At 44.4% G+C, this 21,798-nt stretch overlaps 1 protein-coding gene across 2 annotated transcripts in view; it reads right to left on the reverse strand.

The window, feature by feature from the left end:
• SYN3 (synapsin III) overlaps window positions 1–21,798 on the reverse strand; it is a 444,404-nt gene that overhangs the window by 301,250 nt on the left and 121,356 nt on the right. The gene's annotated exons all lie outside the window — the stretch shown is intronic.

Raw genomic sequence — 21,798 nt, forward strand, 5'->3', positions numbered from 1 at the left:
AGGTGGTTTTTTAGATTTTTCTACATTGAACAAATATTTATTTACAATCAGAGGAAAATGTATGAGATAACTCAGTGATTCCACCTCCATTTTTATTAGGCAACACCTACTACCTTACTGAATCCTCCTAACTGCTCAAGGATGTGGGCAATGCTGCCGGCAACTCCATTTTACAGAGGAGCACTGATAAAGGAGATTTTCAACTTTTAATGTTTGTGGGCCCTGCTCCTCGGCTTCCAGGGAAGCTATACTCCAACATTTACCAAGGTCAAAATGACCCGGCAAAACCTCAGAGCATGGGCTCTATGTCTGCCCCAAGCGCACGTGGTGTACATCTGCTTTGTTAAAGAAAATAACCAAAAAGGAGCATTCTGAACACAAAAGATAAGAAAAAGTAAGAAACTTCCCTGGTTCCTATAAGACTCAAGTCACACAGCCTTGCAAATATTAGAAACTTAAGGCCTGCAACTTTCTGAAATGTTCTTTGTCTAATAATTTGCAACTTTTTATGCAAAATATGTATATAAACCTACATCAAATGTTCCCTTACCAGAACACTCTCTTCTTTGTGAAGACTGTGCATCCCTGGCCCTGTCCTAACTTGGGCTTGAATAACTCTCTCTCTCTCTCTCTTTTTTTTTTTTTTAAGAAATTCCAAAATGTGTTCATTTTGTGTCAACAGCACCCTGAGGCTCACAAAGATTAAGTCACTTGCTCAAAAAGACATGCTGCAGGTACATGGCAGGGTCAGATACGTGTAGCCTCATGGCCCTAGTTCTCAACTACCATGCAGCATGGTTTATATATATACTTATATATATATACATAATATGTATACATTCATATATAACCTGTATATTTCAAACAGGTCTCATCCCTTTCAAGTAGCAACCTCTGGAAAGCGCAAGAACATTAATGTGATGGCCAAGAACATGGCAGGCTCTTTGCTGGGACCCTTTGGAGACATGATCCTGATTAGTGTTCACAAGCAGACCTGGGTAAGGTCAAGACTATTTCCCCACTTTGTAGATGGGAACACGCAGCTCAGAGAAGTTAGGAACTTCCCCAAGTCACAAAGCTGGGAAGTAGGAGAGGCATGTGTGAACTCAGGTGATCTCACTCCAAGTCCATATACTCTTCCTTCCATCACATGACTCCAGGTGAATTCACACACTGTTTTACTTGCACTGCCAAGGATCCATCTATTTCTAGATTCCTCACTTCTAGGTCACACAAGAAAATCAGCTTCACATTGCGTAGGTGGTTTACAATTAAAATAGTATGATCCACTTGGCTCATCCAGAGTTAGACACTTATCTTCAAATAAACTGTTTCTCTTTAAAGTAATGCAAATTTAAGTTAAAATAACTGTCAAATGGAAAGGACTTGCCCCCGATTAGTGGAGACAGAAGGAAAGAATGAGCTGCAGGTGCAGACACTTCTCAAATTGTTCTGAGCTTGGGTCTCCTTGTACACCCCAGGGCCTGGTGCCAGGGGAGCAGAGGTGTAATAAGTACATGTTGAAGGAACAAATGACGTACATGAACATCACCCCCTCATCCCCAGAGGAAATGGCAAAGGTTTCCCTCATGGAGTTGTAACTCATCCTAGGGGAGCCAGGTGGATGGTGACATCTTGGGTATGGCTGACATTGTGCTCATGGAAATGGTCAATCACATCATTCTGTAGTTAGGGTCAGAGTTGGGTTAGAAGCTTGGAATTATTATGTCTATATCCTTATTGCATTTTAAGAGTTGAGCCAGTCCAACTAATGTATTTTACAGATGGGGAAACTGAGGCCTACAGAAAGGCAGCGATGTGTCCCAGGTCACATGAGCCCATAGCAAGACAGTGATGTGTCCCAGGCAAAACCATGTCAGAACAGCAGGTCATACGCAGGTCTCTCCTCTGGCTTTCCTGCTCTTTGTGTTTCACTTCACTGGGTCTTACAGCAATAGAGAAGGAAGGGAGGAAGGGGCGAGTGGTGTTTCTAACAGGGATCTGATGACAATAGACAGCACTCACAAAATATACCCACTTTTTGCTTTTATATGATTTTAAAAGTAATATATGTTCATTGTGTAAAAGAAAAAAAAGCGTCGAAAACACAAAGAAGTAAACAAAGTTACCTGTAATTCTCAACTCAGAGAAAATCCCTAATAACCTTTTATGTGTCTCCTTATATGTACACTACAATCCGCTTATCTATTTTTAATGTATATAATATGCATTCATACTCATAACTGATTTCATGCTTTCTATTATTATTTTTCTATTTTCCACATATTATAGTGTGAGCATTTCTTCTAATAACAAAATATCTTCAAAAATATCATTTCTAACAGCCACCTAACAATCTATTGAATGGACATACCATAATGAAGTCAACTTATCATCCACTATTACCAAGTAGATTGTTTCCAAAACTTCACACATGTACATGTTTGCACACAAATCAATGCCTTCCTTTTTAACTATTTCCTTATGATAGATTTTGAGAAGTGGGATTACTGGCTTAAGGGGTATGAATTTTTTTTAAGTACCCAAACGTGCCCCCTTTCTAAAGGCGTAAGCCACCAGTTGCACATGTCAGTGTCCATATTACTACAGCTTCACCAGCACAGCAGTTTTTGAAAAATACATTTTTTAAAAAATTTGATAAGCAACTTCCCCTAAGATACCCTGTATCCCCACTGCTGTTTCAGTTTGCATTTCTGTGACTTTAGTGAGTTTGAGTACTTTCATTAACGGTGTGCATTTTCTTTTCTTTTCTTTTCTGTAAAAGTCTGCTCACAGAGCTCTGTGTATAGGATCCTGCCCTTTATCTTTATCACATTGTCCTGTGTGGCAATATTTTTACTAGTTGTTTGCTTGCCCCCCCCTTTTTTTATGGCTGTGCATTTTCAAAAAACCATATAAACACATTTTCCATTCCCTCCTAGTCAAATCTATCAGTCTTTCCCTTTTGATTTCTCTCTCTGCTTTGATGATCAGAGGGTCCTCTGGGGCCCTGGTTCTCACAATGAGACACCCCTTACTCCCAGCAGGGTGGCTCCCCCACAGACAACAGCAGAGGCAAACCTGGTGTCTCACTGGGGATAACTCCACTCTGCCCCAGGAGGAAATAATCAAAGGTCTCATGCTGGCTAGCCTGCCAGTTTTTCACTGTTTGTGGAGAACTCATAAGAAAGACACAGCCTGGGGGGGAAAATCTGGCTATCTAGAAAAAGAGGGTGCCCTTCCAAGATCATCTTCCAAGAGGAGTATCTGAGGGCCTGTCCTGGGATGGCCCCATTCCAATCCCAGATATTATGATGTGCTTTCTCTCCAGGACTTCTAGAACTCATCTCTAAATTGGAATCTTTCTGATTCTTTGAAATAACAGTAGTGGTCACTCCTTTTTGTCTTTAAGGATTTGGAAATCTACCTCAAGATGCTGTATTCAAAGAGTTCTTTCAAAATTATATAGCCCTTCCCTGCTTAAAAGCCCTCTGAAGGCTTCCTCTTTCTGACAGCAGATCCTAGGCTCCTTACCATGGCAACAGGACCCCTGCCCACCTCTCCACCCTCACTTTCTACCTTTCTCCCTCCCTCACTGCCACTGAGCCACACTGGCACTATCTCTTCCTCTAACTCTCTCCGTGGACACTCTTCCCCAAATGGTGCCCAGGGGGTCTCGTTCTCATCACTCACTCATCAGCTTGAGTTCATTTCCACAAAGATACCTGTCCTGCTCACTCTACTGAAATTTGCCCTAAGCCCCATATTGCCCTATTTTCCTTTCTTCACAACTCTTGTGGCAGTTTTATTTCTCCTGTTTATCGGTTTAGTTTTTTATTGTCTGTCTCTTCCCTCTAAAGATGACAGCTCAATGAGAACAGAACACCTGCCTGTCTTGAACAAAATAGACCATACCCATGTTTTTAAATGAATGACCGAGTTAATGAATACATGTGTAAGTGAGGGAATAAATGAATGGGCATGAAGTGAAATGACTACTGGAAAAGGGAGGGACCTCTTTACTTGTACTCCTAGAGAAGAGACCTGGTGCTGACAGCCAGGGTTGCCAGGATGTATCATGTGGTCCCTAACAACTAGGCGCTGCCTTACAAGGGAACATGCTCTGTATTCCTGGAGATATGTTAGCATCATCAAGAAAGTTTTAACCCCAGGGAATTCAAGATGGACCCATGACCTCCTCACATTATCAAGTATAATATGTGAAAAAATAAACACTTTCTATGAGTGATAAATCTGGGCAAACCAGGCATGTGTTACAGTTCAAATGTTGCCATTCACTGCTGCATAGAATGCACAGGGTCCTTCCTGACAGCCTGTGGTATGAGGGATTTGCAAGGAATGCAGAGAAATTAGTGACTTGAGCCAGGGGACCTGTGGCATGAAGTTCCTCCCTCCATACCCAGCACCCCAGCTTCTTTATCCAGTCAGGGAATGGCCAAGTCCTGATATCAAGGATGTGGCCACCAGCAATTCTCAGGCCCTGGCAGTGGGCCAAGCACCCTGGTAGGGGCTGGAGACCCTGAGATGACAGGTACATGATCCCTGTTTTCAGGATACCCCCAATCCAAGAGGAGTTGAGTGCAATTCTAAAGGACTAGGACTCACGAAGTGCACCAGTAAGTAAGTGAAATAATAGAAGCAAGTACAAGATACAAAGGTGGACCAAAGACGTACTCAACTCTGTCTGGGGGTGGGTGTGGGTCAGCATGTGCCAGAAGGCTTGGGTCTTGAAGGAAGAGTAGGGGTTTGTCATGTGGGCAAGGTTTTGCAGATGTTCCGGGTAGAGGGAACAGTCCCTGTACCCAACTTTTTCTTCTGAGTTATATGACCTATTAAGTTCCCTTTGTTGTCTACAACTGGTGAATTGGGTCAGTTGCTTGGCATCACTTTTGCTCTGACTGATATTGGGAGGAAGTGGCAAAGTTTGCAACTGGTTACATTGCTGGAGTATAAGGTCTGATGAGGTGATGGCAAGAGATGAGGCTGGGTAAGAAGTCCCAACGGCTCTCACGAGCCCCCTTCCTTCTTGTCTCCATAGTCCCACTGGGTCCAAGCCCTGCATCTTTCATGACTGGGCAAGAAGGCTGCCTTCAATACCACACATCCTGGCTGGAGCCTATACCTGGGTTTTCTTATTCTTTCAGCTTTAGACTTAATATGAGCTATATTATTTGGGTTCCTGATTCCAGATCTTTCTCAGAAGTGGCTGTCAGCATTGGAGAGGAAATCAAGGACAACATATAATTAAATGGTAGAGACGGGACAGGTGAGGCAGTGCCTGGAGATTACAGGGTGCTTCAGGCAGTAGAGGCAGGGGGCCGAAGGCTGAGTGACTTTTAACCATCAGAGAAGTGTAATGATTCCCTAAAATATGCAGAAGCCTGTGGTGGCAAGAACAGATCTTGACTAGGCTTTGCCTGGGACTTAAGTTAATAAGCTGAAGCTTCATTATTCTTAGCCAGTTGACTGCAATTTTGTAATGGTCCCTTGTTCCCCAAGAGTCAGAATGACAACGGGTGGTGATGCTGCTGATTTTGGTCACATACTGACCTATCACACCCAGATCTGACCCCAGCCATTTCTGGGAAGGCTCCAGACTTTCTGACACTGGTGTCCACCAGCAGAGAGGCTTCTGGTTTTCTCTGAAGCATCTCCACACTCCTCGATCCCTCTCCATCCCCCTCCATTGTCTGAAAATTCAACCTTGGGTACAGAATCTGGAGAAAGGAGACCAAGAGAACTGAGCACACCAGCAAAAACAGGTGTCCTGAGAAGAAAGGAGGAGATCAAAACACTGCAATGGTCTCCATGCTCCTGAAGGCTTATGGACCACTGTCCTGCAACAAGGACTGAGCAGAGGAGATTGTGCACACTTTGCAGACGGAGGGCCATATGGAAGGGCTTTGGGAATTAGGGATGCTTCCCGCCAGCCTGAGGACTGCAAGAAATTAGTCCAGGCTGAAAAGAAATTAGGTGGCAGCCAACCAAGAGTCTGGCAAGGAGCGGACAACAGGATGCTGCAGCGAGGCCTGTGGGGCCCGCACGGCAGCTGCTAGCTACACGGCATGACGGTGGTGGGGAAGGGGCCCCATGCGGCGTATGGACGGCCGGGCTCTCTGATGAATCCTGGGGCCCCCTTTGTGAACCATCAGGAGCTTAATAAAACACAGACACAACTTGCTGGAGGGAAGAGGCTTCCCCATCTCCCTTCTCAAGCCTCAAGAATCTCCGTCTCTCTGTCCTGGCCTCTTCCTTTCAGAGAAGGCGTCTACACTGCTCTATCCTTGCTCCATCCTCCTCCTCCATCACTCTGGGGATTCCACATGTTATGAATTACACTATGTTCCCCCAAAAGATACACTGAAGTCCTACTTCCTGTTACCGGTGAATGTGACCTTTTTGGAAATAGGTCTTTGCAGATTTAATCAAGTCAAGATGAGGTTGTACTGGAGTAGACTGGGCCCTCATCCCATGACTGGTGTCTTTAGAAGAAAAGGGAAATTTGGGCATAGACGCACAGGAAGAGTAGAATGCCATGTGACAAAGGAATCAAAGATTGGAGTGATATGTCTCCACCCCAAGGAATGCCAAGAATTGCTGGCAACCACGAGAAGCTGGAAGGAGGCGAGGAAGGACCCTCACCTGCATCCTTGAGAAGGGAGCATGGCCCTGCCCATGCCTTGATCACAGACTTGCAGCCTCCAGAACTGTGTGAGACTACATTTCTCTTGCTTGAGTCACCCAGCCTGTGGTGCTTGGCCACAGCAGCCTGTGGACATGGGTACACTGCACATCTAGCCAGCATTTCCTCCTTCTAGCCACTTTCAGAGCTTCCCAGCTTCCTTTGCTCTTGTGTGTGGCCACCCACAGCTGCCTCCCCACTTCCCAAGACAACAACCCCAACCCCAACAATAAGAAACTTCCGATTTAAGGCTGAAAATGAACTGAGGGTTAAGGAATGTTCATATTTACATGAAAGAATTACAATCAACACTTCAATAAATACATGGAGATTCATTTGGAAGGATGTTTACCAAAATGCTAACCTGGTTATCTCTGAAGGGTGGGATGGAAAATGAGGGTTATTATATTCTTCTTCAGACTTCTTGGTGCTATCTACATTTAAAAAAGGGGAGAGCACAGAGCATTTTTTACAACCAGGAAAAGACAATGAGGTTATCTTTATTTTGGAAAAAAATGATAAATATAACAATGATGTAATATCATGGAAAATGCTTATGGGACAATTTCATGTGACATAGAACAATAGAAAAGGGAACACAGTAAAAATGATGGTCCTGGAAGAGGAGATGGAAAATTCCTAATTTGTTAAGGTGGTGAGGCTGCAGGTGATTTTTTTTGTTTTGAAAATTTCCATTGACCAAGTTGACCCTTGAACAGCATGGGTTTGAACTGCTCAGGTCCACTTATATGCAGATTTTTTTTTTTAATAAATACAGTACAATAATGTAAATGTATTTTCTCCTCCTTAGGGTTTCTTTAATAACATTTTTTTTCCTCTAACCTACTTTATTGTAAGAATACAGTATAGAATACACATAACAGACAAAGTAGGTGTTAATTGACTGTTTATATTATTGGTAAGGCTTCTGGTCAACAGGAGCCTATTAGTACTTAAGTTTTGGGGGAGTCAGAAGTTATACACAGATTTTTTACTGTGCAGGGCATCAGCACCCCTAACACCTGCTATGTTCAAGGGTCAACTATAATACGGTTTGGGCATTAACCAAAACTTTAGGTTGGCATCCATAAATAAATGAGTGTGAAGCAAGCCCTTCTACTTGGCTTGGTGGCCATATAATTAGCCTCTTCTTCCTTCCATTGCTATAACTGTTGGACAGGGCAGTCTATGCCTGCTAGCCCCAATTCCCATGTACCCATCTCCACAACCCTCTGCATCTGGCTCAACTTCCTCTCCACCTCTATGAAATCACATTGAGGTCACTCCAAAATGCCAAACCAAGATGCCATGGCCTCTGTTATGCCCTCACTTTCCCTGATTTCTAATAAAAACTAACGTACCATGAGCCTCTATTCCAGGCCCTGTGTATCTTCATTCATTAAATCTGACAGCAGGTGTTATCATCCCCATTTTCCAGATAAGGAAACTTGAGGCACAGAGTGGTTAAGAAGCTCGCCAAGGTCACACATCTGTTGGTGGTGTGACCATGAGTCAAATCTGATAGCCTCCTGGATCTAGAGAAGGGTTTCCCAATCTCGGCATTATTGATATTCAGAGCTGGATAATTCTCTGTTGTGGGGGGCTGTCCTGAGCATTGCATGGTATCAGGAACATCACTGGCCACTGCCCACTAGATGCAATAGCACCCCCATGCCCAGTTGTGAGAACCAAAAATGTCTGGAGACATTGTCAAGAGTCCTCTGGTCAAATTTCCGCCAATGGTGAACCCCTGCTGTAAAGCTCCTCCAGGCCTCTGTAGCATGATCTTTGTCTTCCCCTCCCAAACCCTTCCTCCCTGCCTCAATGACACCCTCTTCCCTTGTTTCCCAGTTGCTTCTTTCTGGCTCCTCACTTCACCATTTTCTCCCTTCCTGTGACTCTTCTTCAAGCCTCCCTGTTGGTTCTTTGCCTATGGAATCATCTCTGTTCTGGAGGTTTTCCACCTTGTCCTCAAAGGCAATAGTGAAAATGACTCAGGTTTACAGAGCACTTCCTCTGTGCCAGGAGTCATTTTTAAGCTTTTAATTATGCTATCTTTAATCTTCACCATGATCCTGCATGGAGGGGAGTATTTTCAAGGAACTAAGGCATGGAGAGATTAAGCAAAGCAAAGCAAGAACAAGGTCCACGTGAGACTCAAGTGATTCAAAGCCAATGTGCATAACCACCATGCAATCAGCACTGTCCACCCACCTGAAAACTCAGTACTTCAAACTCCCTGTGCCCGGGGCCCAAGTTATCAGCCTCCTTCAAAGTGGATCTCTTGACTTCTCTTACCCACCATGCTCCTGGGAGCCCAGTATCTGTCACCCTGAAGCCATCTGCAATCCTCTCTGACACCAACTGTGTAAAGAGTCACCAATGTTGCTGATTCTCCCCTCCAGAAGTGTCCCCCTTCTTACTCTCATTTCCCTCCCATTGCCTCATTCCCAGGACACCTCAATAGACCCTCAGCTCCTAGTCCTGGGGTCACAATCCCTTATCTTATTCCTCTCTGTAGCATAGGGCCCGGCTCAGAATCCAGACTGCTGAGTGTTACTCAATTTTCCTGCCTCTACCCCAGGGACTCCCAAGCTAAATGCTACAGGGCCTAAGCAGGTGACCCCAGGGCTGGATGAAGTGGGCTAGCCTTTTCTAGTAGATCTTCGGTATTCTCTTTGTTTCCATAGTAAACAAATAGAAATATTCTTAATTTCCACAATGCACTCTCTGGACGTTTTGGCACACACCTTGCTCCATCTTTCATTTTCCCACTTTTGATAATGACTCAAGTACAAGAAACATTTCATACTTCTGTAGGCAAGCATAACCTCTTTGATAAATGGCAGCTAACGCAGGCCTCTGTAGAGAGCAAGGGGGAGTGGGTGGGACTGGTGAAAGGAAGAATGGCCTGAGCCCCAGCCGTTATGGCCACATAGGAATGAAGTCCCAGGTGGCCCTAATGACTTTTTGTTGAAGCCCAAATCTAGATATTTATATAAAATCCTCAAAAACTTAAATGTTGATGACTCATTCAAAAGAAGTTTTAAAAATTGCCATGCAGACTGGCACCAAAAATAAATAAAGCAGGATTTCTATGGGAAAACTCTCATGGAACTCAAACCTGCACCTAAAGGGGACCATGGTGACCCAACTCCAGCAGACAGTGGTCACGTAGAAATACTTGGGTCTGGTTTTACCAAATCCTCTGTTTTGCAAATGAAGCCAGAAACTTGCCTTTTATGAGATCTTTTGACGAAATCTCCCTTTTTTAAAAGTCCTGGACCACGTTGGGTGAGCAAACCCAACTTGTCTGGACAGGGCATGTGGCCTGGAAGTGGTCAGTGCATGATCTGCAACTTGGGGAGCTAACTCCAACCTCTTCACCAACCTCTTCTGCATTTCACTCCTGGACTGATCTTCAAATCCTGCTTTCTTCATGCTATCTGCTGCTCAAAACCCTCCGGGAGCCTCTCCTGCCTACAAGTGGGAGTTCTTACTTCTTCACCTGGCATTCAGTGCTCCCCAGAAAGCGGTCCTGGGTCTCCTCTTAGCTGCATCTCCTCTGCCTGGCCCCTGGCTCTGCTGCCTTCCACAATCATCTTCTATCTGCTCACGATGCGCTCTGTCCATGCCACTCCCCGTGCTTAGGAAGCTGCCTCTCAAAAACTCCCTCAACTCAAACCCTACTTCCTCAGTGATATCTCCTCCCCCATTCCCGTCACCCTCAGTTGTGTCTTAGTCATGTGGAAATTATCCATATGATGTCTTCTGACAGCTCACAAGTTGTGGCCTCCTACTTAACTCTTCACCTGTTTGAGGGTGTCCTCTTCTAGGCACAAAGGTCTTGCCTCGACCCCAAGTCTCCTCTTCACAGTGCCCAGAGAGATCTTTGTAGGACCCACATCTCAGCATGTCACTGTCCTAGACAGAGGATTTTGGACGCTGCCCACTGTTCGCAGATCGAAGCCCAAATACTTTTGAATGATACACAAAGTCTCGCATCCAGTCTGGTTTTGGTCTACTTCTTGAGTTCCACTGTGGCCATCCCCCAGGATATGCTCTATACTCCAGTCACATGGGACCACAGCTGTCCCCCAGAAGCCAAGATCTGTCTCATGTTTGAAACTCTGTGCAGACTTGGGGAAAATGAAAGGGATATCAAAGGACCATTCAGAGAGAGCACTGTGGAAATTAAGAATATTCCTAAGTGTTTAATATGGAAACACAGTAAGTCCAGAAATACCCTTGCCCACTTGCCTGCTCGTAATGGTCTTTAAAAGCTTGCTCTTAATAATACTTCCCCTGTAGAATGGGCTGGTATTATTCACTTCTTAGGAAAGCCATCGTTAACTACCCAACACCCACACACACCCACACACACACTATGAAAATGGTGAAGCTCTCTGTAACAACTAGGGGTTGATATATATGTTTGTGGCTCCTTCCCTGAGTGCCTAGCAAATGTCCAGTACACAGTAGGTGTTATAGAGATCCACAAGGAAAAGGAGTGTGCTCTGGCCTCACTTCTCAGGGTCCCAGACCATCTGAAGTCAACAACACTTCAACAACTAGCAGGAAAAAGAGGATTTGAAGATGCCAAAATGGCAGGCAGAGTGAGGGGAAAAAAGCAAGGACATCAGCTAGTCCAGCTCTGCCCCTGACTTGCCGTGGGTCTCTGAGACTGCTACTTCTCTCTGGGCCTCAGTTTCCTCACTAGGACAAAGAAAGTTGGGCTAAGTGACCTCCAAGGGCCCTTTTTCTGGGGTGACTGCCTCCAATTCCAGACTCGGAACCAAGGCTTTCAACACCCACCTCTCTGTCTGTCTGAGTTCCCTTGTGACATTCTGTCACGTAGCAGTAGTTCATAAGGATCAAGATTACCAGCTACTGAGTACTTGCCGAGTGCCAGGCACCTACAAGGGGCTTTTCAAGCCTTATCTCTTCGAATCCTCACATAAAGCCCCTGTGAAGTAGGTACTTATCTAGGGCTGGGTCTCCTAGAAGCCAAGCCCAAAACAAGCTTCCAAAAAGCTGTGATTCCAGGAGGGAGGGTGTGCTCTTAAGGCAAAGCTGGAAGGGGGTGAGGGAAGCAGGACAGGAAGGGGTGTAGTTGTGTGTAAAGCCCAGTCTTGGTCTGATCTACAGGGCTGGCTCTGAAGTTGTCCCACCCTGAGGAAAGAGGCCTGGGTTTTTACATCCCCAGAGTCACTCAGTTACCAACTCCCCTGACCAAAAGGGGAAGGTGACAAAGGGGAGTTAGCCTTTGGTTTATCTCAGGGACACGGCTGCCATCAGCCCACCAGCCAAAGGCTCTGAAGAAGCTGGAGGTACAACTTGCAGTGCTGAGGGATGGGTGCACTGGCTGGCAAAGGGGATCGGAGCAGAGAACCCCAGCCATCTCTACAACACTACAATTAGCCCATTCTGCAGATGTGGAAAACCGAGACCTGGAGTGATTCAACATGCAGTATGGAGGTTTGTACTAGTAGGTACAAATCTCATCTCCCATAAACAGGCCCCTCCCCTGAAGGCCCCATGTGCCTGTGTTTTCCCCAGCACCCAGAACGGTGACTGGGGACTGAGATGTGCTTGGAACGGCTGAGTCTGTGAGCTGCTGCTTGCTAGGGCTGGGGGGCTCGGGGCCTCAGGGTGGCATGTCTCTGTGAGGCCGGGGGGGGGGGTTGTCAGTCCTCACCCCATGCGGGGGCTGAGGGAGCCACCCCACTCTCCGACAGCTGCCTGGGCTCCAAGGGCTGTCAGCGGCCTGCTCCACGCGGGGCGGGCCTCCTGCCAGGCTGGTGCTCAGGGAAGGGGAACATTATTCATCAGGGAGATAAGGCAGCTGATGAGAGACGGACCTCAGAGCAGCTGTTCCTCAGTGGCTGGAACGGATGCTGGAGAAGTGGAGGGGAGGGGAGGATGGGCGACAGCCCATTTTGAGATAAAAGATGATGGTACTGCTGGGAGGTGACGGGAGAACACATTTCCAACCCAGGCTGGGCGGTAGTGTATACTTGTACCCAAGGCTTCCCCACAAATATTCATGCCTGACAAGCCACATATGTGCTTCTGTCAGGTTAACTATCAAACCAGTCAGGGGGCCCTCTTACCAGCTCACTAGGCATGAATATCCACCTGGAGGGGTACACAGTTCCCAGGAAGACTCCTTCCCCAAGCTAATTGCTCAGTGCAAGCGTCCTGGGGCCCAGGGAAGCTAAATGCTCCTGGCTGGGCCATAGCCTTAAATCACTCGTTTCCTGCCTCCAGGGCACTTAGGTGGCAAGGACTTCAGGGAAGCTAAGCCCCCTTCCTGCTGCCCCTGTGGGTCTCCCCTCTTTTCTCAAAGGTAGTCCATACATGGTGGAATTTTCCAGATTGGGGAGCAAGTGTGGGTGAGGTTTCTTTATTTTTGGTTTTTTTTGTTGTTGTTGATGTTTTGAAGGGAGCCATTAAAAGAGACCCCGAGGATTTCCTGGCAGGGGAGAGTTGGATGTGAGGTCTATGAAGGGAAATGGGCTCCCAAGTAGGGTTCATGGACAGCGTCTGAGCTCTTGGTGTCTTCCCTGATGTGCCCTGGCCATCTCTCCAGTCTCTTCCCCTGCCCATAGGTCAACTTCCTTTCTGACCAGACTGAAGGGTTTCCGTAGAAGCCTGGGGCTCCCCTGCCCTGTGCCTGGCAGTGGACTTTCCCATGCTGACCTCTGGCTTTATTCTATCTTAGCAGTCAGAATGGGGGGGGCAGGTAAGGCGGTGTATAGAGGGTTCTTTACAAGTATGTGTAATAGGATATTTATATAAAATATCTAAAACAAATGCAGCAGAATGTTAAGATTCAATAAGCAGGGTCATGAACAAACAGGTAACAGTGTTTATGAAGCACAGAGTGTGTGTGAGGACCTTTTGTCTTTTTAAAAAGATTTACCTTAATTAATCCTGATAATTACCTTTTGAGGTAGGTGTTTGGTTTAAAAAAAAAAAAATAAGACAGAGGCACAGAGAGGTTAAGTAACTTCTCTAATGTCACACTGTAGAGGCAGGTAGCCTGCCTCCAGAATGGGAGCTCAACCACCTCAGTATATGGGTGTTTGTTATAGTATTCTCTGTACTTTTTCTATGCATGTAATAGTTTAGAACTGCTTTTTTAAAGGCTCCCAAGTATATTATGCAGCCATCAAAAAAATTGAAATCTCACTATTTGCAATGATGTGGATGGAACTAGAGGGTACTATGCTAAGCAAAATAAGTCAGTCGGAGAAAGACAATTATCATATGATCTCACTGATACGTGCAATTTAAGAAACAAGGCAGAGGATCATAGGGGAAGAGAGGAAAAAATGAAACAAGATGAAACCAGAGAAGGAGACAAACAGTAAGAGACTCTTAATCTCAGGAAACAAACTGAGGGCTGCTGGAGTGGAGGGGGGTGGGGGGATGGGGGTAACTGGGTGATGGACATTGGGGAGGGTATGTGTTGTAATGAGCACTGGGTATTAATATAAGACTGATGAATCACAGACATGTACCCCGAAACAAATAATACGTTATATGTTAATTTAAAAAAATTAAAAATAAAGGCTCTGAAGTAAGCATGGCAAAATGTGAATATTTGTTAAATTGATGTGTTCAACTGTACATGTTTAAAATTATTCCAAACTTTAAAAAATATATATGAATATTTTAAAAGAAAAAGAAAAAAATCCTCCGTGTTGTTGCAACTTCCTTTTCAGAAGCCTTCTGGAACCTCCTCAAGCCCCCTCCTCACCCGCCTCCTCTAAGCTCTCTCTCCTCTGTACTATTCTCATGGCCCTTATCATACCACAACCTAGCTGTAGATTTATGTCCTGTTTCTCCCTCTGGGCTGTGAACTCCATCAGGGAAAGGGTGATGTTGGATTTATAACTGTATTTCCAGGGCCTGGCCTATTGCAAGAAATCTAGATGCTCCATAAAGTTGTTTAACTAAATGAAGCCACTCTAGGGGCCCCCATGGGTGAAGACTGAGCAGCTGATGGAGGGGAGGCTGTGGAGGGTGGAGGGAACAAACGTGGGCCTTGCCCTCCCTGCTGGAGACATATGGCAATAATTTTTAGGACTATCACCCAGTCAGGGTTTCCAGCATAAATGCTTCCAGCTGCACCTTTTGCTGTGCACAGGAACTTCTTAAGACAGGATCTTGGCTGCTCCCAGCTCCGCTCACATGCCCATCAAAGATGTAGAGGGTAGAAGCAGCTTTCGAGGAAGCCATCTGTGCTTTACCCATTGCATCTCAAACTGTGACTCTGCTGGTTTGGCAGTTGCCAAACCAACCCTCTGCAATTTGGCTTCTTCCTTCTAGCGTAGGGGCCCTCCATCTTGGCAGCACATTGGAAGCACCTGGGGAGCTCTCAAAACTATTTACACCTCGTCCTTCCCCTGCCTTCCGATATTCTGATGTGATTGGCTTGAGGCTGGGGATTTTTAGAAGCTCTTCAGGTGGTTATAAGGGACAGCCAAGGCTGAGAGCTTCTGTTAGGTGCTCTCTGCAAAAAAGACAGCTACCACCAGGTGAACTGTGATGGCATCTTCATTCAGTGCAGTTATTAAGCATCTATTATATGACAGGCACTGGGGAAGGAAGGAGTTTGAGATCTCTGTCCCATGGAGCAGCTAAATTGAGCAGAAGAATTATTCAGCTGTTTTTTTTTTTTTATTTTATTTTTATTTTTTTTTTAAAGATTTTATTTATTTATTTGACAGAGAGAAACAGCCAGAGAGGGAACACAAGCAGGGGCAGGGGAGTGGGGGAGGGAGAAGCAGGCTTCCCGCCTGAGCAGGGAGCCTGATGCGGGGCTCGAACCCAGGACCCTGGGATCATGACCTGAGCCGAAGGCAGACGCTTAACGACTGAGCCACCCAGGCGCCCCTATTCAGCTGTTTTTGATGTGCATAGATCACATAGCCAGACTGGGAATGGTCGTGTCTTAGCACCTCCTAAGACCATGTCAGATACCACTGATTGGCCTAGTGCAGAGTGATTGTCAATAAATGGCTGTTGAACAAGAAAGCAAGGTGGTAACTATATATACAACACTTAGGTATGTTTCCCCAAGGTTCAGCAAAGGCATGGGTTTATTCTTTCCCCTGCTGGGTGGGACTTCATATACTCAGTGCCATCCAAGAGACATGTCAGTGTGCAGTGATCACATAAAGCCAAGTCTGGCTGAACCTGGGCAATGTATCTAAGGATTTAAATAGACTTCTAACTAATTTTTAACACTGCTGGTGCACGGACTACTCTTTGAGAATGACTGGCTAAGGCAAACACCGACTAAGCACACATGCGTTCATTTAATCTTTCCAATAACCCTAGAGGTCGATTAGTGGAGTGTTCTGGGCATGGACTTTGGGCTCAATTCCTGCTTCTATGCCACTTAACAACTATATGATCCTGGAACAGTAGTTAACATTTTGATGCTTCAGTTTACCCGGCTGTAAAAACTAGGATGGTAACAATGATATGCTGCTCATAGTGTTGCTACAAGGATCAAATGAGCCAATCCAGATAGAGTTTAGGCTGGCATCTGGCATGTGGAGAGCCCTTGATTAATGTTATGCTAGCTCAATATTGATGCTGACAGGTAGGTAGCATTTATTGGTGACACCAGAGTTTCTATGAATATGATTTTTAAAATGTCTTTATATCTTAAAAATAGGGAATTCATGTACATGAGATCACACACAGCAGCGCTGCTATATGCCCACATGATCCCTGCTGCTTTCCCCTGAGAAGCAGATCTTGCCAGTTGTTTCCATGTGTAGCTCCACCAGTGGGTCCCATAGATTTCCCACCACTGATAGCAACAAGCTTCTCACAGTGCCATTATCACTTCATGTCCTCAGTGGTCCCATCCCTGGTGAAAATTCTGTTTAGGGCCTTGTGTCCACCTTCCCAGTTCCTTGCCTTCACCACCACAGTCCTGGCAATGAACTTCAGATGCTTTTCCATGGCCATGGACTTCGAAGTCTTTTGTATAGTGTTCTGACTCTTATTTTTCTACATAGCTGCACATCGTGGAAATCTTTTCATATCAGTACAAATGCAGATACTTCTTTATTTTTAATTGTGTCTCATTATATGGGTTTTTGCTAATTTATTTTCCAATCTCAGATGGACAGTTAGGTTGTTTCTAATTGGTAGCTATCAACAAACACTTCTGAGAATGATCTTGGCACATACAACACCAAGTGCCTGCCATACAACTTTGAATGTAATGTAGTGCCGACAAGGATTTATAAGAATGTTATGTGTCATGGAGTTGGGTGCAAAAAAAAAGATATTTGACAGTATCTGCTTATATCTTCTGTATACAAGATGATTTGGGCTACAAATAACAGTGATGACTAAGTCAATAAAGAAAGTGTATTACTTCTATCACTGAGATGGGGGAGTCATAGGGGTGATTAAATCAGGGGCTCAACATCATCCTCAAGGACCTAAGTGCTTTGTATCCTTCTGACGCTTATTCTCAGGGATGGGCTTTTGTCTTCATACTGTCCCTTTGTGTTATCAGTGAGCCCCCAAGATCCCTGGGTCATATGCTCATGCCTGCCAGAAAGGGCCCCCTTCTTGTATTACTTTTAAGAAGCGTGGTAAACTTCCCAGAATCCCCGAGCAGATGCCTCTCAGGCTTCACTGGTCAGAACTGTGTCTCGGGTTCTTACCTAAACACATCTCTCAGTGCGAACAGAAGGACTACAACTAGCTGAAAGGAACCAAGATTCATTCCCTGGCACCAGAGAGGGACCTATGTTTCCCTGAAGCATATGGCCACCAAACATCTGAATAGACTCAGGATTTGGTAGGGAAGAAAGAAGGTAAGCAACCAACAGCACACAGCATACCTTCTGAAACCTTTGTGTTCATGGATGACCATATGCTGTTCTTTCAAAGAATTGACTCATAGGATTATGTGTTTTAAGAGAACAATATTGTTACGTGTATTTATAATGACACATATGGATAAATTTAAATATGCATTAATAACTCTTAAAATCTGCTGCAAGGCTTTCATGGAGTCTGGCAGACCTAGCAGTACAAAGAACTCTTGACTCAGAATCAGAAAACACAAGCTTGAGACTCTGTGTCACTCTAAGCGAGGCCTAGGGGATGTTTCTTTATCCTTCCAGGCCTCTGCAGCTTGAAGGAAAATAAGATGTTATGGATAGAGGAAAAGGGAATGGATTTGCAGTTAGACCTGGCTTAGAATTCCAGCTCCACCAGCTGTGTGACTATGCAAAAGTTTTGGACCTCAGTTTCCTTATAGGTAAATGGTGATAAAAATATGACATTTATAAGGCCATTAAAAATATACTTGACAGAGGTATAATTTGCATAAAATAAAATGTATCAATTTAAAATGTATAGTTTGATGAGCTTTGACAAATGTATACGCCTATCTAATCATCACACTAGTCAAGAGAAGTACTTTATATCACCCGAAAACTTGCCTTGTGCCCTCTATAGTCAACCCTCTCCATTCCCTTTTTCCCTAGGCAAACACTGATCTCTCAGTGACCAGAGATTACTTTGGCTTGTTCTAGAATTTCATACAAATGGAATTATAAATTATGTACTCTTTTGTGTCTAGCTTCTTTTGCTCAACATAGTATTTTTGAGACTCTATGTTGTGTGTTATGGAGGATAGACTGGAAGGTAGCCCAACATAACTCCTGTCCCCGGTGTTCGTATGCTTATATGATCCCCTCCTCTAAATATGGGCAGGACCTGTGACTTGTTCCTAGAATACAGCAAAGGTGATGGGCTATCACTCTCCTAATCACATTGCATTATATAAGTTTCTGTCTTGCCAGCAGACTCGCTCTCTTTTTCCCTTGCTTTGAAGGAGGGAGTTGCCATGTCATGCAAGGGCTTAAGGAAAGGGCCATATGACAAGAAACGGTGGGCAGCCTCCAGGATCTGAGGGTGGCCTCGACTGATGACCAGCAAAAGCCTTGGTTTTCAAGCCACGAGGAAAAGAATTCTGCTAAAAACCTGTATGAACTTGGAAGTGGTTCCACTGCCAGCCAAGCCTCCAGATAAGAACCAAGGCCTGGATGACATCTTGATTGCAATCTAACAGAAGAAATGGCTAAACTGTGCCCAGACTTCTGACCCACAGAAACTGTGAGATGATAAATATGTGTTATCTTAAGTCAATATATGTGTGGGGATTTTGTTACTCAGCATAGAAAACTAATATATCTCTCTCAATGGTTTGTTCCTTTTTTGTCACTGAGAAGCATTCCCTTATGTGGATGTATCATATTTTGTTTCTCTATCCACCAGTTGATCGACATTTGGTTGTTTCCAGTTTTGGGTTACTATGAATACAGTTGCTATGAAAATTCTTGTATGAGTCATTTAGTATACAGGTTTCATTTCTCTTTGGGGAAAAATCTAGTAGGAGAATGGATGGATTATAATGAAACATATAGTTAACTTTGTAAGAAACTGCCAAACTGTTTTGCAAAGAGGCAGTACCATTTCACACTCCTACTAGCTGTGTATGAGAGTTCCAGTTGCTCCACATCCTTACCAACAGTTTGCATTGTCAGTCTTTTTAATTTGATATCTCATTATAGTTTTTATCTGCATTTCCTGGTAGTTAATGATGTTTAGAATCATTGCATGCGTTTATTGGCATTTTTAATATATCTTCTTTTGTCAAATACTTACTTAAATCTCAAGACACTGGCGTCCCAATATCTTATTTTAAGAAAGCAATACATATATAATGTGATTGGCACTTAATAGACACCAAATAAAAGAAAGCTATTTTGCCTTATACTATTTCTAAGGTCACTTAAGAGATAAGGTTCTATGATTCTATATAGGGCCCACAAAGTATGCTTTTTTTTCTTTCAAGTAGGCTCCATACCCAGCATGGAGCCCAATGTGGGGCTTGAACTCATGACCCTGAGATCAAGACCTGAGCCAAAATCAACAGTCAGACAGTTAACCAACTGAGCCACCTAAGTGCCCCCACAAAGTACACTTTTAATAATATATTCTCAATCCTTGTCCTGAAGAAGGGGAAGAGGAGAAAAAGTGAGAAGTTAACAGTGGGGGTGGGGCAGGAATGCCGGAGTCCCAGGATTTGAGCTGGATGACCTTATGGGCAGGACGCACTGCCCAGTGAAGGCATGGTGGGGAGTTTTGTCTTGGAGATGCTGGAGATGAAGGGAAAGGTGGCATCCCAGGGACTTCACTGCAGAGCCTCAAACGAGGGTGAGTGCTGAGGGCCCCAGCTCTGCCAGACCTGCCATCCAAAGGGTGCCAAACACCTCTATTTAAAGCAGCAGAGATTTTGATCATTTTGTTACAATCTAAAGTCTATTACTGCCTGTGTTAGCCCTGCAGTCACTGGGGAGGGGGGCTGGAGGACAGAGCGAAGCACGTGTGAGGGGACATTACAGGAATCCTGGGACAACTCTCTATCAGAGATGCTAAAATTAGCACATCTCCCTCCTCACCGCTCCTCCTGCCCCAACTCTAATTAATCCCACGGCCCCAAGCTCCATGTCTCAGATCTAAACACCCTTACTTCAAGGGGCCTCAAAGGTTGGTTTTCTAAAGCATCTGGAGAAGGATAAGGGCAGTGACTGTGCCTAATAAGCTTCTCAAAGCCCAAATTTTCTCTCATAGGGGGAAAAAAAGTTTTATAGGGATTTTCTATTAATAAATGTGACATGTGCTTAAAGAAAAAAAAAAAAAAAAACAGAAGAGCAACATACAAGGAACAGAGTAAAAGTATACGTAGTCCCAAGATTCAGAGGCAATGTTGACATTCCGAAGTACTTCCCCCCATATTTTCAATATATAAACATACATATAAATGCCCATATTTCTAGATAAGATGGAATGACACAAATGTGCCATCTCCTAATCTTTTTTTGCACTTACTATTTCACAGAGATCTTTGCATGCCAAAATGTAAACATCTAAACCTTTTTGTTGGCTACATAGTATACCTGGTGCCCATTTAGATTTTTAAAAATTATTACAACAAAAGTCTTGGGAAGAACCAAAGGTCTTTACTAGGGAACTTACAGGGTCAAATAACATTTAAATTTATACTGCCCTCCAGAAAACTTCATTTATATGAATAGTTAATCGGAAGGTCAGTTTCCTCTACTCTCAGTAACATGAAATCAATCTTTTTAATCTTTTTGAATCTGAAAAAAATGTCTTCTGGTTTCCTTCATGTTTTTTTTTTTTTTTGATAATTATTGAGATTTAGCATCTTTTTACCTATTTGTTCACATGCCATTCTTTTTAATGAATGAGGTTTATACCTGCTGTTTATTTTTATATTGGGATATTCATCTTTATTATAAAGTTATAAGGACTATTTAAATATGGGGGTAGTAATCCTTTGTCATAGTTTGCAGTATTTTCTCTGAATCTGTCATTTCTCTGAATAGGCTTTTTGCTCCCAAGGGAGCTATGGGGTTGAAGTTACACAGAGGTGCATCGTAGCAAGCCATGAGGCATTCCAGCTTTCCTGCCTCTTACTGTCCTACTGGTGTGAGATCCATCAAAGCTTCTCTGTGCCTCCTGGAGTGGATGCTCACACAACTTACAATCCACCCTCCTGCTAGCATGTCTTCTTGTTCTGCAGAGGATGAAATGCTGGGAACTTCATTCCCAGACTCTCTTGTGGCTAAGATTCTGAATATAAATCAGATTTGGCCAACTGGAAGCACTTGCTGAACTTTGGAGAGAAGAAGCGAGGTGGTGATCATCTCCTTGCTCCCTCTGTCTGTTCCCTGCTGGCAGACGAGTTTCTGGAGGCATGAGTATGGTTTCTCCGGGGCGTGCTCCAGCTTCTTGGGCGCTGAGAGGCCATTGATATGGCGGAAGCTTCCAGATTCTGGCTTTCTGAATCCTAGTGACGTCAGAATGCTCTTGAACTGAAACATCTGGCGGGTCATTTCTGTGGTACTCCAGAAGCTTCCTGGAGGCCCAGCCTGGAACCTACTTCTGCAGTCCTTTCAATGGTAATCTAGATTTAGGTAAATCCCTATAGTAAGTTCCTTTCTGCTTAAAAATTC

Source organism: Halichoerus grypus, chromosome 6 (assembly GCF_964656455.1).
Source record: "Halichoerus grypus chromosome 6, mHalGry1.hap1.1, whole genome shotgun sequence".
Classification (NCBI taxonomy): Eukaryota; Metazoa; Chordata; class Mammalia; order Carnivora; family Phocidae; genus Halichoerus; species Halichoerus grypus.